General features: G+C 42.8%; 1 protein-coding gene across 4 annotated transcripts in view; it reads left to right on the top strand.

Annotated features, from left to right (window-relative positions):
* Positions 1–298: 298 nt before the first annotated feature.
* Positions 299–22,778, top strand: part of LOC129832347 (leucine-rich repeat and fibronectin type III domain-containing protein 1-like protein) — a 124,552-nt gene continuing 102,072 nt past the window's right edge. Inside the window, exon 1 of one of the 4 annotated variants that reach the window (XM_055896353.1) lies at positions 299–1,172. The gene's annotated coding sequence lies outside the window, so the exon portion shown is untranslated. The remainder of the gene's footprint in view (positions 1,173–22,778) is intronic. The other 3 variants (XM_055896352.1, XM_055896351.1, XM_055896350.1) reach the window with 3 other exon arrangements.

The following is a 22,778-nucleotide window of genomic DNA, read 5'->3' as shown; positions in this document are numbered from 1 at the left end:
CAGGGAGGGTAAATATATTAGGCTATATTACATTTACAATCTACATGTGTCAGAAAGGACACACATTTCGACCACATATTTTAGCTCCTTTCTGAAACAACGCCATCATATGGCTCTTAGAAAATATAGCGGTTTGCGTGTAGAACATTTCCTCAAATTAATCCTATAATTGCGCACGTTCAAATAATCCTATAAAATCTCAAACATGTAAATTGAGCACAGTAATCCACTCCCTGCTGTGGGTTGGTTAAAGTAGACGCTTCATCAAAGCGCTCGCATCATCATCATAAATGGTGTGCTATTTTATTTGCTATTTAAGGAGTCCTCTGTTTTGTGATCAAGACTTCCATGTCAATACAACGTAATCTTTGACGGCAGTCAATACACTGTCTCTTAAAGCAAAACACCACGCTCGATGGCATGATTTGAATTTCCGAATTGTAATCCCATAAACGCAGTACCATTTTGACAATAGAAGTAGGAGGTGTAAAGAGTTTGTTGGCCGGCTGCGGCATGTAGCTGTGGAGAGAATTTGCTTGGCTATCCAGACTCTTAGCTCGGGCCAAACGGTACGCCACGCCCACGGACGTTAGTTTATTCTCCGCGAACTACAGAGCAGCGGCATGTAGTGTGAGTCGTCAGGTTAGCACCAGACACTACCGACTGAACTTCTAAGTCTTCGCTCAAAGGATGTATACCTGACACGGATATTCTTGCCTCAACAAGGCTACTAACGATCGAAGTCGGGGCTCGGATATGATGGACTCGGCAGATTATTTTACAATCACTGCCACTATTTAGAATGTCCGTTGTCTTCTGCAGAAAACATTGGGAAACAGGGCTCTTCCGTCTGGGTCGGCTCATTTGAAGCTAAAAAGTAAGAAATGTCAGACTTGGAAATCGCACGCACAGATGCTACTCATTTGTGTGATAATATATGTGGGAACTAATTGCAACGCAACTGCCCTCCGTGGTGCAAGTGACTGTTCTTTGCGCACCAAGTCCAGAAATCTTGGCTGATTGTGCTGCTTCTTCACTCTGTTACTGGGGAAGCAGACCAGCAGCAAATCGATGCATTTATTGGTAAAATCTACTCGGGCCATTTACCTCGTGGCATAGCCTACTGGAGATTGACATATAACGGAGAGACAACATCAGTCTCAGGAATAGAGGTAACCATCTATCATCATGATTTCATTGTTTTCTCATATGCAAGATTTTCAATTCGGACAAAACATAGTAAGCAAAAAGTGATCATTGTTTCTACAGAGGTACAAGTATTGTCACATTGAGCTGTTACGTTATAGTGGAGTTCCGTTTGTAATTGCATTTTTCATGGTAGGCTATTACGAGGTGTGGATCAGGTGTGGTTTGTTTGACTTGGTGGGGGTCTACAACAGAATGCTGCGTAATGGTCTATGGATAGGCAATTGCACCATTCGTTAGGAGAAAGGTGACTACTCTAGTTTCGTTTGATTGTCTCACGACATAAACAACCACAGGAAATGTAGATATGGTCATTATCAAGTTTGTTCCCCCATCCAGATATTTACCACTAACATTCTTTCATCCGATCATCAAATCAAATCTGTCTTGATTTGTGACAAGTACTGCATGCACTCTTACAGCACACCAAACTGCTTGGCGACTTTGGGAAATATGCTTGTTACGTTGCGTTAGAGCCATTGCATTTTCTAAATCGATTCGATTGTGTGTCAAGTACACTCTGGCCAATGGAGATGGTAGCCTACAATGTGAAGAAAGTGTTAATTATGAAGAATGCATCGGAACTTATTTTAAAACAACGTCGACTGAACGGAACCGAGCCTACGTGTGTATTTGTGTTGATCCATTTCAAAAAGACAGAAAAAGGGGCGAGACCGTGTCTGAAAAAAAATCGATCTCCAATCACGTTGCAATTCCACACGGCTATATGGCATTTATGTTGGGACACTCATGTTCCCCACAACGTCAAGTCCATTGCACCCTGGGAGGAGGAAGTTTAAGACATGCCTCTGCGTATGAGTAATGTGATGAGTAATGTGATGAGCAGTAACACAATTTCGTCTTGTCTACCCTTTTTTTTTTATCTTGTATTGCACCGTGGTGGACCTATGTTTCTTCAATAATTCAAAATGACTTTTAATCATTCGCCTCCCTTGGCATTACATAACACAGGGCCACTTCTAATGAATATGTTCCACCTGAGCTACTTGGCTGTTAGCCTAATACACGTCGTTGAGCTTGTGCAATTCGGCTTTTGGCCGCCGCCCGAGGTCTCTCCTCTTCATTGCCCACTCATGGCAGTGCATTCTTTTCTCCACTGATGCAGCACCTAGCTGTATGTCCTGTCTACCGTAAATCCAGCGAGGAGTGTTCTGAATGTCAAGCTGCAGTGCCTGATAATGTCTTATTTTGTACTGCAGGTAGGGGGCCACGGAGCACCAGATGCAGCTTGCAGCTCCCTCCTCACATGAGCTGAAGTCAGTTATGCTTCACATGACAATGTTCTTATATCTGTGGGAACAAAGTTAATATGCTACTAAACAATCCAGGTCAGATAACACATGCATGTTTGCCTGGTTAGATACATGTAACTGCCAAAATAATGAAAGCAGGTGGTTCCACAGAGGTGTACGGCCCTGCTACACCACAACCATCGGGCATCCGGCATTGCCATCAGCCATCAGGAATTGAGGGAATGCTTCCTTTGAAATCAATCAAAGCTGCTGTGCCGCCCATGTTGCGCTCGCGTTGCAGCGTCCAAGCTCAAGAATGGCCAAGGTTCAATTCTCGATGGCTGACGCGCCAGTTCATTCTATCATTCCTTAAAGAAATAAGGAGAAATAAAGTTGATTATTGTATGGCCTCGAGTATACACCACTGGTTATTTTACTAAGATTTATGAAGTCAAGCTACATTGACTATGTTCACAATGTAAACGAAATCCACTTGTGTAATTAGAAGATAATTTAGTACAACCATTAGCAACAATTGAATTAATACTTGCGAAAAACTGGACAAAAGCTATTGCACTTATACATAATGGAACAGTACAGTAGGGGAAATAGAATATAGACGCTCTTAGCTTCTGCTCCTCTTCTCTCTAAAAACAACGCATTCTGTGTAACAGGTAGAACGTCACATTGTCCTGACGCTGATGGCAAAGCAACTCAATGCGTATAGTGGAGCTGAGGTGTTAGGGGCATGCATATACATGCAGGGCAGGCCATTATTTCAGCGACCATGGCTATACCCCCATAGGATGACAAGGCCCACATCCTCATCAAACCATCACTGAATGGTTTGATGAGCATGAAAACGATATAAACCATATACCATGGTCATCTGAGTCACCAGATCTCAACCCAGTTGAACACTTATTGAAGTTCTCAAGTTTCAAGTTTTATTAGTCATATGTACTGCATGGTATACACTGTCCAATGAAATGCTAACTTGCAGGTTACTTCTCAATGCAACAACAATAAGAAATAAGGAAAGATAAGAAAACATATTAGCATAAGTATAATACAGGAAGCCACAATTTGCAGTCCAAAATGTACATGTGTTTTGGGGAAGGGGGTTTCGGGGCGCAAGTTTTTAGCAATCATTATAAGTCTGGTAGCAGCAGTTGTATGTGTAGCATTAGTGATGGAGGAAAACAATTGATTCAGTAAAATATCGGGATATTATTTTGGACGAATATCGTATTGTATTGACAATATCGCAATATTATTGTTCCGCTCGTTGTCTGTACCTTCACTGAACCACAGCTTGTTCTCCATCTTCTTTTTAAATAAGGAGCCAGTATGTTTTCAGCACTTTTATTTCCAGGACTGATCAAAACTCGTTATGTCGTGGCTCTCTCTTGTCCCTCTGCGGCAGACATGTGGTGAGAAATATGTTTTTAACATGGAATCGCAGTAAAATTACGGTATCGGAACAGTGAAAATTGCAATACATATCGCATCGACACCTAAGTATCGTGATAATCGTATTGTAAGGTCCCTGGCAATTCCCAGCTCTATGTCACATCAATATATATATATATATATATATATATATATATATATATATATATATATATATATATATACACATGCACACACTACCGTTCAAAAGTTTGGGGTCACTTAGACATATCCTTTTTTTTAAAGGAAAAGCACATTTTTGTCCATTTAAAATAACATCAAATTGATCAGAAATACAGTGTAAACATTGTTCATGTTGTAAATGACTATTGTAGCTAGAAACGGCTGATTTTTTTGATGGAATATCTACAGAGGTCCATTATCAGCAACCATCACTCAAATCAAATTTTATTTGTCACATACACATGTATAGCAGATGTTAATGCGAGTGTAGCGAAATGCTTGTGCTTCTAGTTCCGACAACGCAGTAATAGCCAACGAGTAATCTATCCTAACAATTTCACAACAACTACCTTATACACACAAGTGTAAAGGGATGAAGAATATGTACATAAAAATATATGAATGGTACAGAACGGCATAGGCAAGGTGCAGTAGAGAGTACAGTATATACATATGTATAGAGTACAGTATATACATATGAGATGAGTAATGTAGCGTATGTAAACATATAAAAGTGGCATTGTTTAAAGTGGCTAGTGATACATGTATTACATAAAGATGGCAAGATGCAGTAGATGGTATAGAGTACAGTATATACATATGAGATGAGTAATGTAGGGTGTGTAACCATTATATTAAGTGGCATTGTTTAAAGTGGCTAGTGAAACATTTTTACATACATTTTTCCATTATTAAAGTGGCTGGAGTTGAGTCAGTATGTTGGCAGCAGCCATTCAATGTTAGTGGTGGCTGTTTAACAGTCTGATGGCCTTGAGATAGAAGCTGTTTTTCAGTCTCTCGGTCCCTGCTTTGATGCACCTGTACTGACCTCGCCTTCTGGAAGGTAGCGGGGTGAACAGGCAGTGGCTCGGGTGGTTGTTGTCCTTGATGAACTTCATGGCCTTCCTGTGACATCGGGGGGTGTAGGTGTCCTGGAGGGCAGGTAGTTTGCCCCCGGTGATGCGTTGTGCAGACCTCACTACCCTCTGGAGAGCCTTACGGTTGTGGGCGGAGCAGTTGCCGTACCAGGCGGTGATACAGCCCGACAGGATGCTCTCGATTGTGCATCTGTAAAGGTTTGTGAGTGCTTTTGGTGACAAGCCGAATTTCTTCAGCCTCCTGAGGTTGAAGAGGCGCTGCTGTGCCTTCTTCACCACGCTGTCTGTGTGGGTGGACCAATTCAGTTTGTCTGTGATGTGTATGCCGAGGAACTTAACTAACTACCCTCTCCACTACTGTCCCATCGATATGGATAGGGGGGTGCTCCCTCTGCTGTTTCCTGACGTCCACTATCATCTCCTTTGTTTTGTTGACATTGAGTGTGAGGTTATCTTCCTAACACCACACTCCGAGGGCCCTCACCTCCTCCCTGTAGGCCGTCTCGTCGTTGTTGGTAATCAAGCCTACCACTGTAGTGTCGTCTGCAAACTTGATGATTGAGTTGGAGGCGTAGTAGTGGGTGAACAGGAAAGAGCTCAGAACGCACCCTTGTGGGGCCCCAGTGTTGAGGATCAGCGGGGTGGAGATGTTGTTACCTACCCTCACCATCTAGGGGCGTCCCATCAGGAAGTCCAGTACCCAGTTGCACAGGGCGGGGTTGAGAACAATTGTGGCCCTCTTGAAGCATGCGGGAACAGCAGACTGGGATAAGGATTGATTGAATATGTCTGTAAACACACGAGCCAGCTGGTCTGCACATGCTCTGAGGACGCGGCTGGGGATGTGTCTGGGCCTGCAGCCTTGCGAGGGTTAACACGTTTAAATGTTTTACTCACGTTGGCTGCAGTGAAAGAGAGTCCGCAGGTTTTGGTAGCGGGCCGTGTCAGTGGCACTGTATTGTTCTCAAAGCGAGCAAAGAAGTTTTTTAGTCTGTCTGGGAGTAAGACATCCTGGTCCGCGACGGGGCTGGTTTTCTTTTTGTAATCCGTGATTGACTGTAGACTCCTGTGTTCCAATGGCACATAGTTTTAGCTAATCCAAGTTTATCATTTTAAAAGGCTAATTGATCATTAGAAAACCCTTTTGCAATTATGTTAGTACAGCTGAAAACTGTTTTGCTGATTTAAAGAAGCAATAAAACGTGCTTTCTTTAGACTAGTTGAGTATCTGGAGCATCAGCATTTGTGGGTTCGATTACAGGCTCAAAATGGCCAGAAACAATTAACTTTCTTCTGAAACTCGTCAGTCTATTTTTGTTCTGAGAAATTAAGGCTCTTCCATGCGAGAAATTGCCAAGAAACTGAAGATCTCGTACAACGCCGTGTACTACTCCCTTCACAGAACAGCTCAAACTGACTCTAACCAAAATAGAAAGAGGAGTGGGAGGCCCCGGTGCACAACTGAATAGGAGGACAAGTACATTAGAGTGTCTAATTTGAGAAACAGATGCCTCACAAGTCCTCAACTGGCAGCTTTATTAAATAGTACCCCACAAAACACCAGTCTCAACGTCAACAGTGAAGAGGCGACTCCGGGATGCTGGCCTTCTAGGCAGAGTTCCTCTGTCCAGTGTCTGTGTTTTTTTGCCCATCTTAATCTTTTCTTTTTATTGGCCAGTCTGAGACATGGCGTTTCCTTTGCAACAGCATCCTGGGCCTCTTCATTATTGACGTTGAGGTGTTTTGTGGGTACTATTTAATGAAGCTGCCAGTTTTTCCACATTTTGTTACGTTACAGCATTATTCTAAAATGGATTACATTTCATTTTTCCTCCTCAATCTACACACAATACCCCATAATGACAAAGTGAAAACAGTTTTTTGGACATTTTTTGCAAATGTATAAAAAACAAAAACCTTAAGTATTCAGACCCTCTGCTATGAGTCTCGAAATTGAGCTCAGGTGCACCCTTGGGATGTTTCTACAACTTGATTGGAGTACAGCTGCGGTAGATTTAATTGATTGGACATGATTTGGAAAGGCACACACCTGTCTATATAAGGTCCCACAGTTGACAGTGCATATCAGAGCAAAAACCAAGCCATGAGGTTGAAGGAATTGTCCATAGAGTTCCGAGACATGATTGTGTCGAGGCACAGATCCGGGGAAGGGTACCAAAACATTTCTGCAGCATTGAAGGTCCCCTAGAACACATTGGCTTCCATCATTCTTAAATGGAAGAAGTTTGGAACTACCAATATTCTTCCTAGAGCTGGCCACCCGGCCAATCTGAGAAATCGGGGGAGAAGGTCAAGGTCTGCCATGAGAGGTGACTGTGTAGTTCCCCTAAGGAAAAGCACCTTTAGTAAATCTGCTTTTTCTGTGAGAGCTTCCCTTGTCTGGAATACACTGCCATCAGACACACATAACTGCACCACATATCACACTTTCACAAAATGCTTGAAGACATGGCTAAAGGTCAATCAGATTTGTGAACATGGTCCCTAGCTTTGTGTTGCCGCTTTCGATGTCTGTTGTCTGTAACTTGTGAGGTGTGGAAACACTTTGTTGCTTTTATGAATTTTGTCTTGCTGCTTTTTGTTCTATGTTGCTACGTCTTGCTTGGCCTATGTTGCTATGTCTGTATGCTATGTCTTGTTCTATGTTGCTATTGTCTATATTGTAATTGTTTTTAATAACCTGCCCAGGGACTGCGGTTGAAAATTAGCCGGCTGGCTAAAACCGGCACTTTTACTGAAACGTTGATTAATGTGCACTGTCCCTGTAAAAATAAACTCAAACTCAAACTCAAGGGCCCTGGTCAGGGAGGTGACCAAGAACTTGATGGTCACTCTGACAGAGCTCGAGAGTTCCTTTATGGAGATGGGGGTACCATCTCTGCAGCACTCCACCAATCAGGCCTTTATGGTAGATTGGCCAGACGGAAGCCACTCCTCAGTAAAAGGCACATGACAGCCCACTTGGAGTTTGCCAAAAGGCACCTAAAGACTCTCAGACCATGTGAAACAAGATTCTCTGGTCTGATGAAAACAAGATTGAACTCTTTGGCCTGAATGCCAAGCGTCACGTCTGGAGGAAACCTGGCATCATCCCTATGGTGAAGCATGGTGGTGGCAGCATCATGCTGTTGAGATGTTCATCAGCGGCAGGGACTGGGAGACTAGTCAGGATCGAGTGAAAGATGAACGGAACAGAGAGATCCTTGATGAAAATCTGCTCCAGAGCACTCAGGACCTCGACCCTAAGCACACAGCAAAAACAACGCAGGAGTGGCTTCGGGACAAGTCTCTGAATGTCCTTGAACATTTTATATATGTAATAGATTTGCAAACATTTCTAAAAAAATGTTTTTGGTTTGTCATTATGTGTATTGTGTGTAGATTGATGATGAAAAAAACGATTTAATCATTTTCAGAATAAGGCTATAACGTAACAAAATTTGGTAAAAATCAAGGGTTCTGAATACTTTCCGAATGCACTTTGTGTGTGTGTATGTGTGATATATATATAGACACACAGTTGAAGTCGGAAGTTTACATACACCATAGCCAAATACATTTAATCTCCGTTTTTCACAATTCCTGACATTTAATCCTAGTAAAAATTCCCTGTCTTAGGTCAGTTAGGATCGCCACTTCATTTTAAGAATGTGAAATGTCAGAATAATAGTAGAGAATAATTTATTTAGGCTTTTATATCTTTCATCACATTCCCAGTGGGTCAGAAGTTTACATACACTCATTTTGTATTTGGTAGCATTGTCTTCTAAATTGTTTTACTTCAGTCAAATGTTTGAGGTTGCCTTCCACAAGCTTCCCACAATAAGTCGGGTGAATTTTGTCCCATTCCTCCTGACAGAGCTGGTGTAACTGAGTCAGATTTGTAGGCCTTGATCACACACGCTTTTTCAGTTCTGCCCACAGATTTTCTATGGGATTGAGGTTAGGGCTTTGTGATGGAATACCTTGACTTTGCTGTCCTTAAGCCATTTTGCCACAACTTTGGAAGTATGCTTGGGGTCATTGTCCATTTGGAAGACCCATTTGCGACCAAGCTTTAAAATCCTGACTGATGTCTTGAGACGTTGCTTCAATATATCCACATAATTTTCCTACCTCATGATGGCATCTATTTTGTGAAGTGCACCAGTCCCTCCTGCAGCAAAGGACCCCCACAACATGATGCTGCCACCCCCGTGCTTCACGGTTGGGATGTTGTTCTTCGGCTTGCAAGTCTCCCTCTTTTTCCTCCAAACATAACAATGGTTTTTATGGCCAAACACTTCTATTTTGTTTCGTCAGACCAGAGGACATTTCTCATAAAAGTACGATCTTTGTCCCCATGTGCAGTTGCGAACCGTAGTCTGGCTTTTTTATGGCGGTTTTGGAACAGTGGCTTCTTCCTTGCTGAGCGGCCTTTCAGGTTCTGTCGATATAGGACTTGTTTTACTGTGGATATAGATACTTTTGTACCTGTTTCCTCCAGCATCTTCACAAGGTCCTTTGCTATTGTTCTGGGATTGATTTGCACTTTTCGCACCAAAGTACGTTCATCTCTAGGAGACAGAATGTGTCTCGGAACAGCTGCGTGGTCCCATGGTGTTTATACTTGTGTACTATTGTTTGTACAGATGAACGTGGTACCTTAAGGCGTTTGGAAATTGCTCCCAAGGATGAACCAGACTTGTGGAGATCTACAAGTTTTTTTCTGAGGTCTTGGCTGATTTCTTTTGATTTTCCCATGATGTCAAGCAAAGAGGCACTGAGTTTGAAGGTAGGCATTGACATACTTCCACAGGTACACCTTCAATTAACTCAAATTATGTCAATTAGCCAATCAGAAGCTTCTAAAGCCATGACATCATTTTCTGGAATTTTCCAAGCTGTTTAAAGGCACAGTCAACTTTGTGAATGTAAACTTCTGACCCACTGGAATTGTGATACAGTGAAATAATCTGTCTGTAAACAATTGTTGGAAAAATTACTTGTGTCATTCACAAAGTAGATGTCCTAACCGACTTGCCAAAACTATAGTTTGTTTACAAGAAATATGTGGTGTGTTTGAAAAACAAGTTTTAATGACTCCAACCTGTGTATGTAAAGTGTATGTAAACTTCCGACTTCAACTGTATATATATATATATATATATATATATATATATATATATATATATATATATATATATATATATAGTGTGTGCAGAGAGTCAGTGAAGGTGGTCAGTCCAGTTCAAGTGTTCAGCAGTCTGATGGCTTGTAGATTGAAACTGTCTCTGATCCTGTTGATATCAGACCTCATGCTCCGATACCGTCTGTCCGATGGTGAGGGAATGAACAGCTCACGGCTAGTGTGTGGGGGGTCCTTGATGATGCTGCAGGCCTTCCTCAGGCACTGTTTCGAGTAGATGTCCTGGATGGGTGGGAGCACGGTCCCAGGGGTAATTCTGGAGCGGCACCTGAGACAGTGTTTTACACCACTATCAACAAAACACCAAATGATGGAATTTCTCGTGGGAGAAGGTTGTCACATTCCTCCAATAGAGTTCCAGACACTTGTACACTCTATGCCAACGTGCATTGAAGCTGTTCTGGCTGATGGTGGCTCGACGCCCTTTTATGACACTTTATGTTGGTGTTTTCTTTATTTTGGCAGTTACATGTCCTCTGCCCTCTGCATTCTTGGATTGATCCACTCCCTGTGTGTGTTAATGGTTAGGCTGATTTTGGCTCTGTGTTGTTCAACAGCTGCCACGGATCTGTGTGCATGTCTGGACTGTTATCTCCCTCCCTTTATCATTCTGCTGTGTGCCCGGAGGTGACAAATAACACTTGACATGGGATTCTTGAGATACGCTGTCCTCAAATTAACAAAGAGTGTAGGCGCTCCCGGGGTACTGTATCTCTCGAGATCTATTAGTGCTGTCTGGCGTCCTTTGTCCCGCAATGATGGATGGATAGCCGATGATGGATGCCAGATTCTCTCTCCTTCCCCCCCCCCCTCCATCCCTTCTCCCACCCTCTAACCTTCTGTCTCAACGACAGGCGACAGGCAGGGACACATGAAATGACAGTGCCCTCCGCCCATGTAGTTTCCATGTTGCTGGTGAGGACATCATAGCGCCAGCCTGTGGCTGTCAGTGCCAGCATCACTCTATAGTACGGCACATGGCTGCCCCATCTGCTCCTGGGTTCACCATTTAAATGTGAGAATAGGCCTAGTGGAGCATCCTGGCCTTGGAAGTGTTTGTATGGATTTTCCTGAAATCAGTTGGATTTTCCAGAAAAATTATTTTACAGCTAAAATGTGTTTTCTACTCGGAGACCGTAAAACATGTACCGCAAATCATGGCAAGTCAAAAAGGAACTGTTGGAGTTAGTTCCTGAAATCTCCCAAAATGAACGTGTCTCAAATGAACACAGTTGAACAACATTTCACTATGATCGCAGATCAACTTAATGATGAGAGGTGCATGCATATTCCATGATGCATTTTTGAAATGAATGGTAAAGTACGATATCGCTTCTGTGTTAAAAAAAAAATGAGCTCTGTCGTCATTAGTAATCGCCTGTCGGAGGGTCTCATTAACGTTTTGGGAAATAATGGTCAGAGTTGTTCTCGGTCGAGCACAGCCTATAGGCTACTAGTTACAATGTCCACGGAGGTGCTAGATTTCAGCAGTTTTGGACCAATCACCTGATCTGTTGATAAGTAAGCACTTATTTAACAGGTGTTCTTCCATTCAGTCCTTAAGTCCATGAATCATTTCAAGTCTAGCTCAAAGGCCTGGGCTTATCAATCAGGATGGCATGTTAGCGAACACTTCAGCGGGGTAATTAAGTCTCTTCACCCCCAAGGGTCCCGGTGTCAGGAAAACCACATAATGCTCCAAGATAGAGAGTAAAAAAAAGACCGCACTTCAGCAATAGCTGTATGCTAATGTGAAAACTTGGTCAAGTTGATGTGATCCTCAAAATGTGCAAGGTGTTTTCATCACACGTAAAAGTGTGTTGAGATGGATGTGTCAGACACGTATTAATACCTTTTTCTCGGGTTCCTGTTCTTGTACCTTGATGTAGCTGGCGTCTTTGACAAGGCTTCCTGCCAGCTACGCCAGGAAACCTGGCCTTCATTAGCTGCTCTCACGCTGATCGTTTCACAATGGCTACGCGCTTACTTGCATCAACAGTCAATAATGTGTTGTTGATTCTATCCCTGCATCAGTGAAATGAGTCTTTTTGGACAAGGCTTTTCCAACTGTGTGTTATGGTTGGGCCTTCTCCAAAAGAAGAGGCCACAGCACCAAATGTGTATCTTTGATGACGTTTTTTGATGCATTTCTCCCTGGGATTGAGGCAGATAGTTCTGCACTGGAATAGGCTGGTCGTCAGCATGGTGCTGTATGATGACGACAGGAAGTGCTGAATCCCCGATGAGCATAGGGAGCGTGATTTACAGGAAGTGTGTTTTATGCATGTATAATTATGTTCGACAAAGACTAACATCACAGCCAGCTACCAGATCCCTTATTTAATGACACCGCTTTCCCTGCTCATCATGTACGTCAGCTCCACAGTGCTCATAACCCCACTCCCATCACTAGTGCCACCCCTTAACCCCTCAACCCCCACCCCTCCACTCCATCCAGTACTTAACACCACTAAGTGTAGCTCTCCACAAGCGTAGCTCTATTGCATCACAATGGTCCTTTTTGCGCTGTGGATCCGCAATTAGCCCAGCATGTCGCTTACCAATTGATCCTTATCAAACCCAAATAGGCTGCCGTGGAAGTATATTTGACCAAGCCCCCCCCCCCCCCCTTGTTACCACCCACTGTGATGGAACAGATTTGCAGACCAGGCTTATGACTAAAGTGGGAGTCCATCACTCCCCCATCTTCACGCCAGAAGCCATTCTTCAAGATGGAACCTTGGGCTCTATGGCTATTGTTGGACCTGGGGATGCCTTCTGCATCTCATGTTGGTTGTTACTGTGGCTGTGCAAGAAAAGAGGGAAACTGACAATGTATCATTTTCAAATTTCCCCCTAATTTTATTATTAGCAAATTCGTATTCCATATATTGTACAACTATTATTATCTCACTAATTACGCCAGTTGTCTATTTGACCTTTCTTATTCGTTTGGAGGACATCAAAGCGAGAGGATGACACATCGATGGCACCTCACCGTTTAAAATGTAAGATTGTAATTGCAATATTTTGCTTGCCAGGTTTAGGAAGGATCTAATTTGAATTCCTAATTACTAGGTAGGCAAATGAGAGTCTTTCAGTTCCTTTGTGTTTGCCATTTTACACTAAGATGGGAGTAATGGGTTAGGGTTAGTGTTAGGGTCACCTTAACCTTATCTTATCTAACTAGGTTGGCTACAGAAGATGCAATATCATTCGCTGATGGATTATGGGGATTTAAAAAGTCCCACGGCCTGTTATTACACAAGTCAACCTTAAATTCCTACGCCCCATTTATTTTATCTCAACAGTTGGCCTTCCTTTGACTTCATATTCTGGCCTGTATTCTGTGCTCTATATTCTCGCCCCACCACCTGTCTCTCTCTCTCTCTCTATTTGCTGTAACCACTGCCACAGACTGAACTAATCCCTTTCCGAATCCCCTCCGGGGAACAGATCTGGCTCTGTGGGACTGTTCCTCCTCCTCCCGGCTGCCGCATTCCGAGGTGACTCAATCCCGCTGCATCCTGCCTAGTGAGCGGCCAGAATCTCAATCAGCCTGCTTCTGACCTCTGCTGCCAGGCAGCTGGATTGGTGCCACTCACTGCCTGATTAGATGGGGGGTATTAATGGATAGCTACTGCACTGTGTCGGGCTGGGACAGACCTCACTGCCAGGTCAGCTCCTGTGCTGTACACGTCCAAAGTCACATATTTCTGTCTGGACCTTTATATTAGTCCTAGTGGGCGCAGCACTTGGCCAGCAAATCAACCATGACACACAGCAAACATTGTGAATATCAGTGTTCTCCCACTCCCCCTTCCAGCCTAGAGCAGCCTGTCGGGTGGATGATATAAATAACAATGTTCTCTGTAACCATCTGCATCCTCTCCTATCAGACGGTGGGATCTATACAGACCTATCCCGCTCAGTGTCACCAGGCCATGATGCCACATCTGGGCCTGTGTACATCCATCCATCCACATTAGCATTAGTGCTGCCAAGGTTAGTGTGCCGGTCGAGAGGATTCCTGAGCTAAGACTTTACTGACATACATCAGGTTGGGATAAGGGCCGGAAAAGGCAGACGGGGGTGTGCCGAGTTTATGATCAGAATTACGCAGGGAGAGTCACATCCCCGAACTCATTCACCTCAAAGATACTCGAGTAGATTGGTCCAGATCTAAATATAAAACATATAAATAACCCAAAAGGCAGAGGATCTATTCATGACAAGAGGATGAGGGATGGGCAGATACAGGGAGAGAGGGAGGAATATAGTAAAAATGTGAGACAGAGGTTGAGAGAGAGTTATAGAGGCCAGAGAGAGAGAGTTATAGAGGCCAGAGAGAGAGCGTTATAGAGGCCAGAGAGAGAGAGTTATAGAGGCCAGAGAGAGAGATAGTTATAGAGGCCAGAGAGATAGTTATAGAGGCCAGAGAGAGAGTTATAGAGGCCAGAGAGAGAGAGAGTTATAGAGGCCAGAGAGAGAGAGCGTTATAAGGGCCAGAGAGAGAGCGTTATAAGGGCCAGAAAGAGAGAGTGTTACAGAGGTCAGCGAGAGATATAGAGTTAGTGTTAGAGAGAGAGATTTAGAGTTAGAGAGAGAGATTTAGAGAGATATATAGAGTTAGAGAGATATATAGAGTTAGAGAGAGCGATTTAGAGACATATATAGAGTTAGAGAGAGCGATTTAGAGACATATATAGAGTTAGAGAGAGCGATTTAGAGAGATATGTAGAGTTAGAGAGAGAGATTTAGAGAGATATATAGAGTTAGAGAGAGAGATTTAGAGAGATATAGAGTTACAATTAGAGAGATATATAGAGTTAGAGAGAGAGATTTAGAGAGATATAGAGTTAGAGAGATATATAGAGTTACAATTAGAGATATAGAGTTAGTTGGAGATATAGAGTTACAATTAGAGAGAGATATAGAGTTAGAGAGAGAGAGATATAGTTACAATTAGAGAGAGAGAGAGATTTAGAGAGAGATATAGAGTTACAATTTGAGAGAGAGAGAGTGAGATATAGAGTTAGTTGGATATAGAGTTAGAGAGTGATATAGAGTTACAATTAGAGAGAGAGAGAGATATAGAGTGGGAGAGAGATATAGAGTTAGAGAGAGATATAGAGTTACAATTATAGAGAGAGAGGGAGATATAGAGTTATAATTTGAGAGAGTGAGATATAGAGTTAGTTGGAGATAGAGATATAGAGTTAGAGAGTGATATATAGTTACAATTAGAGAGAGAGAGATATAGAGTGAGAGAGAGATATAGAGTGAGAGAGAGATATAGAGTGAGAGAGAGATATAGAGTTAGAGAGAGATAGAGTTACAATTAGAGAGAGAGAGGGAGATATAGAGTTAGAGAAATATATAGTTAGAGAGAGATATAGAGTTAGAGAGAGAGATTTAGAGAGTGATATAGAGTCACAATTAGAGAGAGAGAGATATAGAGTGAGAGAGAGATATAGAGTGAGAGAGAGATATAGAGTTACAATTAGAGAGAGAGAGGGAGATATAGAGTTAGAGAAATATATAGTTAGAGAGAGATATAGAGTTAGAGAGAGAGAGATTTAGAGAGTGATATAGAGTCACAATTAGAGAGAGAGGGAGATAGAGTTAGTTGGAGATATAGAGTTAGAGAGAGATATAGAGTTACAATTAGAGAGAGATATAGAGTTACAATTAGAGAGAGATATAGAGTTACAATTAGAGAGAGATATAGAGTTACAATTAGAGAGAGATATAGAGTTAGAGAGAGATATAGAGTTTCAATTAGAGAGAGATATAGAGTTAGAGAGAGATATAGAGTTTCAATTAGAGAGAGAGAGTTACTGAGGCACAAGAGAGAGAGTGAGTTAGAGGGAGAGAGAGAGAGGCCAGAGAGAGAGATTTAGTTAGTTAGAGGGAGTTAGAGGAGGAGAGAGGCCAGAGAGAGAGATAGAGGATAGATAGAAATAGTTAGAGGCCAGAGAGAGAGTGGGTTATAGACTCCAGAGAGAGAGGGAGAGAGTTATATAGGCCAGAGAGAGAGAGTTATAGAGGACACAGAGAGAGAGATAGAGGACAGATAGAAAGAGTTGGAGGTCAGAGAGATAGTTGGTTATAGAGGCCAGAGAGAGACTTATAGAGAGTTAGAGGCCAGAAAGAGAGAGATAGTTACAGAGGCCCGAGAGAGAGAGAGTTACAGAGGCCTGAGAGAGAGAGTTACAGAGGCCCGAGAGAGAGGGAGTTAATTATGGAGGCCAGAGAGAGAGTTTTAGAGAACAGTGATAGAGAGAGAATTTGTAGAGGCCAGAGAGAGAGTTACAGGCCAGATAGAGGGTGGGTTATGGAGGCCAGAGAGCGAGAGAGTTATAGAGGACAGGGATAGAGAGATAGAGGCCAGAGAGAGAAGGAGAAAGAGAGCGAGTTAGTTATGGAGGCCAGAGAGAGCGATAGTTATAGAGGACAGAGATAGTGAGTTAAAGAGGCCAGAGAGAGAGAGAGTTATGGAGACCCGAGCGAGAGTGGGTTATAGAGGCCACCGAGAAGGTGGGTTATAGAGCCCAGAGAGAGAGATGGGGTAGGGGAGGGGACTGTTGCCAGCTGCTCCTCTATCATATCCTTTCTGGCCTTGTCACTTGATAACTTGTTCAATTATTTAATACACGACTAAGAAGGAGAGCTGCTGCTGTGGAAACGTCCCCTCAACTCAAATCAAAGTGTATTGGTCACGTACACATGGTTAGCAGCTGGTGTTGCGAGTGTACCGAAATGCTTGTGCTTCTAGTTCCGACAGTGCAGCAATATCTAACAAGTAATATCTATCAATTCCACAACAAATACCTAATACGCACAAATCTAAGTAAAGTAATGGAATAAGAATAAATACATACAGTGGCAAGAAAAAGTATGTGAACCCTTTGGAAATACCTGGATTTCTGCATAAATTGGTCATAAAATTTGGTCTGATCTTCATCTAGGTCACAACAATAGACAAACACAGTCTGCTTAAACTAATAACACAAACAATTATACTTTATCATGTCTTTATTGAACACCCCGTGTAAACATTCACAGTGCATGTTGGGAAAAGTATGTGAACCCTTGAATTTAATAACAGGTTGACCCTCCTTTGGCAGCAATAACCTCAACCAAACGTTTTCTGTAGTTACGGATCAGACCTGCACAACGGTCAGGAGGAATTTTGGACCATTCCTCTTTATAAAACTGTTTCAGTTAAGCAATTTTCTTGGGATGTCTGGTGTGAACTGCTCTCTTGAGGTCATGCCACAGCATCTCAATCGGGTTGAGGTCAGGACTCTGACTGGGCCACTACAGAAGGCCTAATTTCTTCTGTTGAAGCCATTCTATTGTTGATTTAATTCTGTGTTTTGGGTCGTTGTCCTGTTGCATCACCTCACTTCTGTTGAGCTTCAATTGGTGGACAGATAGCCTAACATTCTCCTCCAAAATGTCTTGATAAACTTGGGAATTAATTCTTCCATTGATGATAACAAGCTGTCCAGGCCCTGAGGCAGCAAAGCAGCTACAAACCATGATGCTCCCTCCACCATACTTTACAGAGATTTCTGTAAGTCTTTAGCTGACACTCTAGGACTCTTCTTAACCTCGTTGAGCATTCTGCGCTGTGCTCTTGGGCCACTCCCAGGGAGAGTAGAGTTACCGTGGACTGAAGGACATCCAGGCTTTTAGAGATACTTTTGTAACCTTTTCCAGCTTTATGCAAGTCAACAATTCTTAATGTTACGTCTTCTGAGATCTCTTTTGTCCGAAGCATGGTTCACATCAGGCAATGCATCTTGTGAATAGCAAACTCTAATTTTGTGAGTGTTTTTTACAGGGCAAGGCAGCTCTAACCAATATCTCCAATCTCGTCTCAATGATTGGACTCCAGGTTAGTTGACTCCTGACTCCAATTAGCTTTTGGAGAAGTCATTAGCCTAGGGGTTCACATACTTTTTCCAACCTAAAATGTGAATGTTTAAATGATGTTTTCAACATGGACAAGACAAATATAATAATTTTTGTGTTTTTAGTTTAAGCACACTATGTGTCTCTATTGTTGTGACTTAGATGAAGATAAGATCAAATTTGATGACAAATTTATGCAGAAATCCAGGTAATTCCAATGGCTTCACATACTTTTTCTTGCTATAATATACTATAATATAGGGATGAGCAATGACAGAGCGGCGTAGGCTAAGATATAATAGATAGTATAGAATACAGTATATACATATGAGATGAGTAATGCAAGATATGTAAACGTTATTAAAGTGACATTATTAAAGTGACTAGTGTTCTATTTATTAAGGTGACCAATGATTTCAAGTCTGTATGTAGGCAGCAGCCTCTCTGTGTTAGTGACGGCTGTTTAACAGTCTGATGGCCTTGAGATAGAAGCTGTTTTTCAGTCTCTCGGCCCCAGCTTTGATGCACCTGTACTGACCTCGCCTTCTGGATGGCAGCGGGGTGAACAGGCAGTGCCTCGGGTGGTTGTTGTCGGCCTTCCTGTGACATCAGCACCACCCTCATCGGCACCACCCTCTGGAGAACACTGCGGTTTTGGGTGGTTTTGAGGGTTTTAGGTGACAAGCTAAATTTATTCAGCCTCCTGAGGTTGAAGAGGCACTTTTGCGCCTTCTTCACCACACTGTCTGTGTGGGTGGAAAATTTCAGTTTGTCAGTGATGTGTATGCCGAGGAACTTAAAACGTTCCACCTTCTCCACTGTGGTCCCGTCGATGTGGATAGGGGGGTGCGCCCTCTGCTGTTTCCTGGAGTCCACGATCATCTCCTTGTTTTGTTGACGTTGAGTGAGAGGCTATTTCCCTGACACCACACTCCCAGAGCCCTCACCTCCTCCCTGTAGGCTGTTTCGTTGTTGTTGGTAATCAGGCCTACTACTGTTGTGTCGTCTGCAAACTTGATGATTAAGTTGGAGGCGTGCGTGGCCACGCAGTCATGGGTGAACAGGGAGTACAGGAGGGGTCTGAGCACTCACCCTTGTGGGGCCCCTGTGTTGAGGATCAGCATAGTGGAGGTGTTGTTTCCTGCCTTCACCACCTGGGGGCGGCCCGTCAGGAAGTCTAGAACCCAGTTGCACAGGGCGGGGTTGAGACCCAGGTCCTCAAGCTTCATGATGAGCTTGGAGGGTACTATGCTGTTGAATGCTGAGCTATAGTCAATGAGCAGCAAACAGCCTACCCGACCACTCGGAAGCCTCCGCATGGTCCTAAAGCACACAACGCCCAGTTTTGTCTCACATTCCAATGATAAAACTGCGGGGGGACAAACTCGGCTGACCCCCGGCCCCAGTGAAAGTTGCACACGTGGTACTGTCTGTATCCCGCTTAACCCCTTCCCCCACAGAGCAACGCTCCAGGACGCTCCACTCTCTCTTTGTTCTACCCCCGGCTTTACATCCAAACAGCTGCTACATAAACAAAGCGCCTGTGATTGACAGAGTATTTATGGAACAAGATGCTGCTTGCTGAGAGGCTCTTATCATGACAGTCTTTTAACCCGGGCCCCAGTGCGAAATTACACATGCTGTGTTAGCACACAAGCTGCACACTCTTACAACAGGTTAAACAACTACACAACCCGCTCCTCGAAGAGCAGAGTTCATTAGAGCGGCATTGTCTAAGTTGCCTGTTTTCTGTCTGTTTATGCAGATCTTTGTGAGGAGGTGGATGCTGCGCTGGCATATTTCCCTGAGTCAGCGGTTCAATGTTCTCCATAGTATCTCTGCCACATCATCACATTGCCCAAGCGTCCTGCATATGATCCCTGCGACAGCTGTGTGGCTTGGCATGTGTGTGTGGGCACAGGGTGGGTAGACGCTAGCCAGAGGTCAACCTGAGTGCTGCACACATTGAGGACAACTGTTGTGAATTATTTCCGTGCTGATCCATTATACAGTAGCTGACGTGGAGTGTGGTGATTCTACTGGGTGCTGTAAATTGCAGGTCTGTAATTAGGTCCCTCATGGGCCTTGACTGTCAGGCAGCAGAGGGGATTACTTGCTTGGGGCCACTGTGTCTAGCTAGTTGGAGAAATTCTTTGTCAGCATCTTTTCGTAATTCAAGTCAGTTGAAATCAATAGCACTTTCTTGTTTTTTTTTCTTACAATTTGATAATATGAGTAAAGATCCAGTCCAGAGCCCTGAGTTGAGTTCGGATAGGTTAGGTTAGGCCGAGTTACACCAGGGCAACGGAGGTACGGAGGTTAGTAGTGTTCTTGAAGGCTTCAGGGAGAGTCGTGAGATCATGCTGATCCAGAGTATGAGCATAACGTAGTTGAACTATATATAAAGTACTGTATATATGGTGCGTTTCTATCCATAATTGTACCATTAGACATTCAGAGTACATTACAGTCAATCAGAGATAGTGTCTGCTAGCCAAGCATAATTCTAGGTTTCCCCCGACAAGCAAAGGTGTGAAGTTTGGAGACACCCAGTTGTGAAAAAAGTAGTCATTTCTCATACTTGAGTAAAAGTCAAAGTGAAAGTCGCCCAAGTAAAATACTGAGAGTCTAAAAGTAGTTGTTTTTATACATGCTTAAGTATCAAAAGTAAATGTAGTTGCTAAAATATACCTAAGTATCAAAAGTAAAAGTACAAATAATTAAACATTCCTTATATTAAGCAAACTAGACGGCACAAATGCTTTTTTTATTTTTTTATTTTACGGATAGCCAGGGTCGCACTCCAACACTCAGGCGTCATTTAAAAACAAAGCATTTGTGTTTAGTGAGTCCCCCTGATCAGAGGCAGTAGGGATGACCAGGGATGTTCTCGTGATAAGTGTGTGATTTGAACCATTTTCTGTCCTGTTAAGCATTCAAAATGTAACGAGTACTTTTGGGTGTCAGGGAAAATGTATGAAGTAAAAAACTACATCATTGTCTTTAGGAATATAGTGAAGTAAAAGTAAAAGTTGTCAAAAATATATAAATAGTAAAGTACAGATAACACAAAAAACTACTTAAGTAGTACTTTCAAGTATTTTTTACTTAAGTACTTTACACCACTGGTGACACCAACTCCAGGACACATCACTTCTCTATAGTGCCCGAGGCAGGCATTGGCATTTACAGCTCCCATTGAGTTAAGGTACTGTCAAAGTGACAAAGATTTGTTGGCAGAAATTGCTCCGCACATCGATATGGGTAATGGGGGCGCATGGTTAAACATGCTAATTTTCATACGACTTTCATGGCCAGCCTGAATGGAGAAGCCATATCCCTTCTCCTCTTGACGTGTGACCGTATGTAACATTTCATACTAGTTATCTTATTTATGTGCTCGTGAACGCTCGTGTTCTTGTTATTGCAGTGTGAGATGTGTTTAAAATAACATTAGCATTTAACAGACTGAAAGCAAAGAAATATCCTTTCTCAGACATATAAGCCCTATTTTTGTAAGGCAAAATGGAATGTTCCTATTACACAAGGACCGTATTTCACACGTTCAGTTTTCATTATTGTTCCCTCGGCTCAAATTAGCTATGATAATGTTGATGCTTCATTTAAATAGGTTCACCAAGTGCACTCTATCAAGTCTCATAGAGTGGAGGCTGGAATGGAACACACGGAATGGCATCAAACACACGGAATGACATCAAACACACGGAAACCATGTGTTTGATGTATTTGATGCCATTCCACTAATTCCGCTCCAGCCGTTACCACGAGCCCGTTTCCCCCAATTAAGGTGCCACCAACCTCCTGTGGATTCATACCGTTTGAATCTCAAACCTTCACATCTCCACTGCAAAAGGTTCCCGCAAACTGTGGGTGGTTGTCTGTCGAGGGTAATATATGTTAATGAGAACGTGTTGCATATTTAATAAGGTCCTTGTTTTATTTATAGGGCCCTTAGATATGCATTGTTCCTGAGCAATGGGAGTTCACTTCCCTACTTGTTCTTCCTAACCCATTTTTTTGTCAACTAAAAAAGTAGAAACACTTTAAATAGTAGGTGCTATCTAGGACCTGAAAGGGTTCTTCAGCTGTCCCCATTGCATAACCATTTGAATAACCCTTCATGTTTCTAAGTTTAACCTTTCCACGGACCGGTCTACATCAAATCAAATTAAACGTTATTTGTCACATGCTCCGAATACAACAAGTGTAGACTTTACCGTGAAACGCTTACTTACAAGCCCTTAACCAACAGTGCAGTTCAAGAAGAAGAAAATATTTACCAAGTGGAACCCAAAAAGGGGTTTACCTGGAACCAAAAAGGGTTCTACCTGGAACCTAAAAGGGTTCTCCTTTGGGGAAAGCCGAAGAACCCCTATGGAACCCTTTTTTCTTAGAGGGTATAGTTAGTTTACTAAGACCTAAAGTAGTTTAACCAACAACATCCACTCCACTCTCGCTGGCTAAACTCGACTTAGACACGGGTCTAATGCTGTTAACACCATGGATATCAAGGATCCCCTATGTTGGCATCACTTCCCTTCTGAAATGGCTCTCACAAACAAACTGAAATGGTCAACTGAAATGCGTCATAAATAGGGTCCCCTCACCATATAGCCAATGCAGCCAAAGACCAAAGCCACTTCCTGTACTGCA

This window comes from Salvelinus fontinalis, chromosome 33 (assembly GCF_029448725.1).
Source record: "Salvelinus fontinalis isolate EN_2023a chromosome 33, ASM2944872v1, whole genome shotgun sequence".
NCBI lineage: Eukaryota > Metazoa > Chordata > Actinopteri > Salmoniformes > Salmonidae > Salvelinus > Salvelinus fontinalis.
This window is presented reverse-complemented; position numbering and strand designations above follow the sequence as displayed.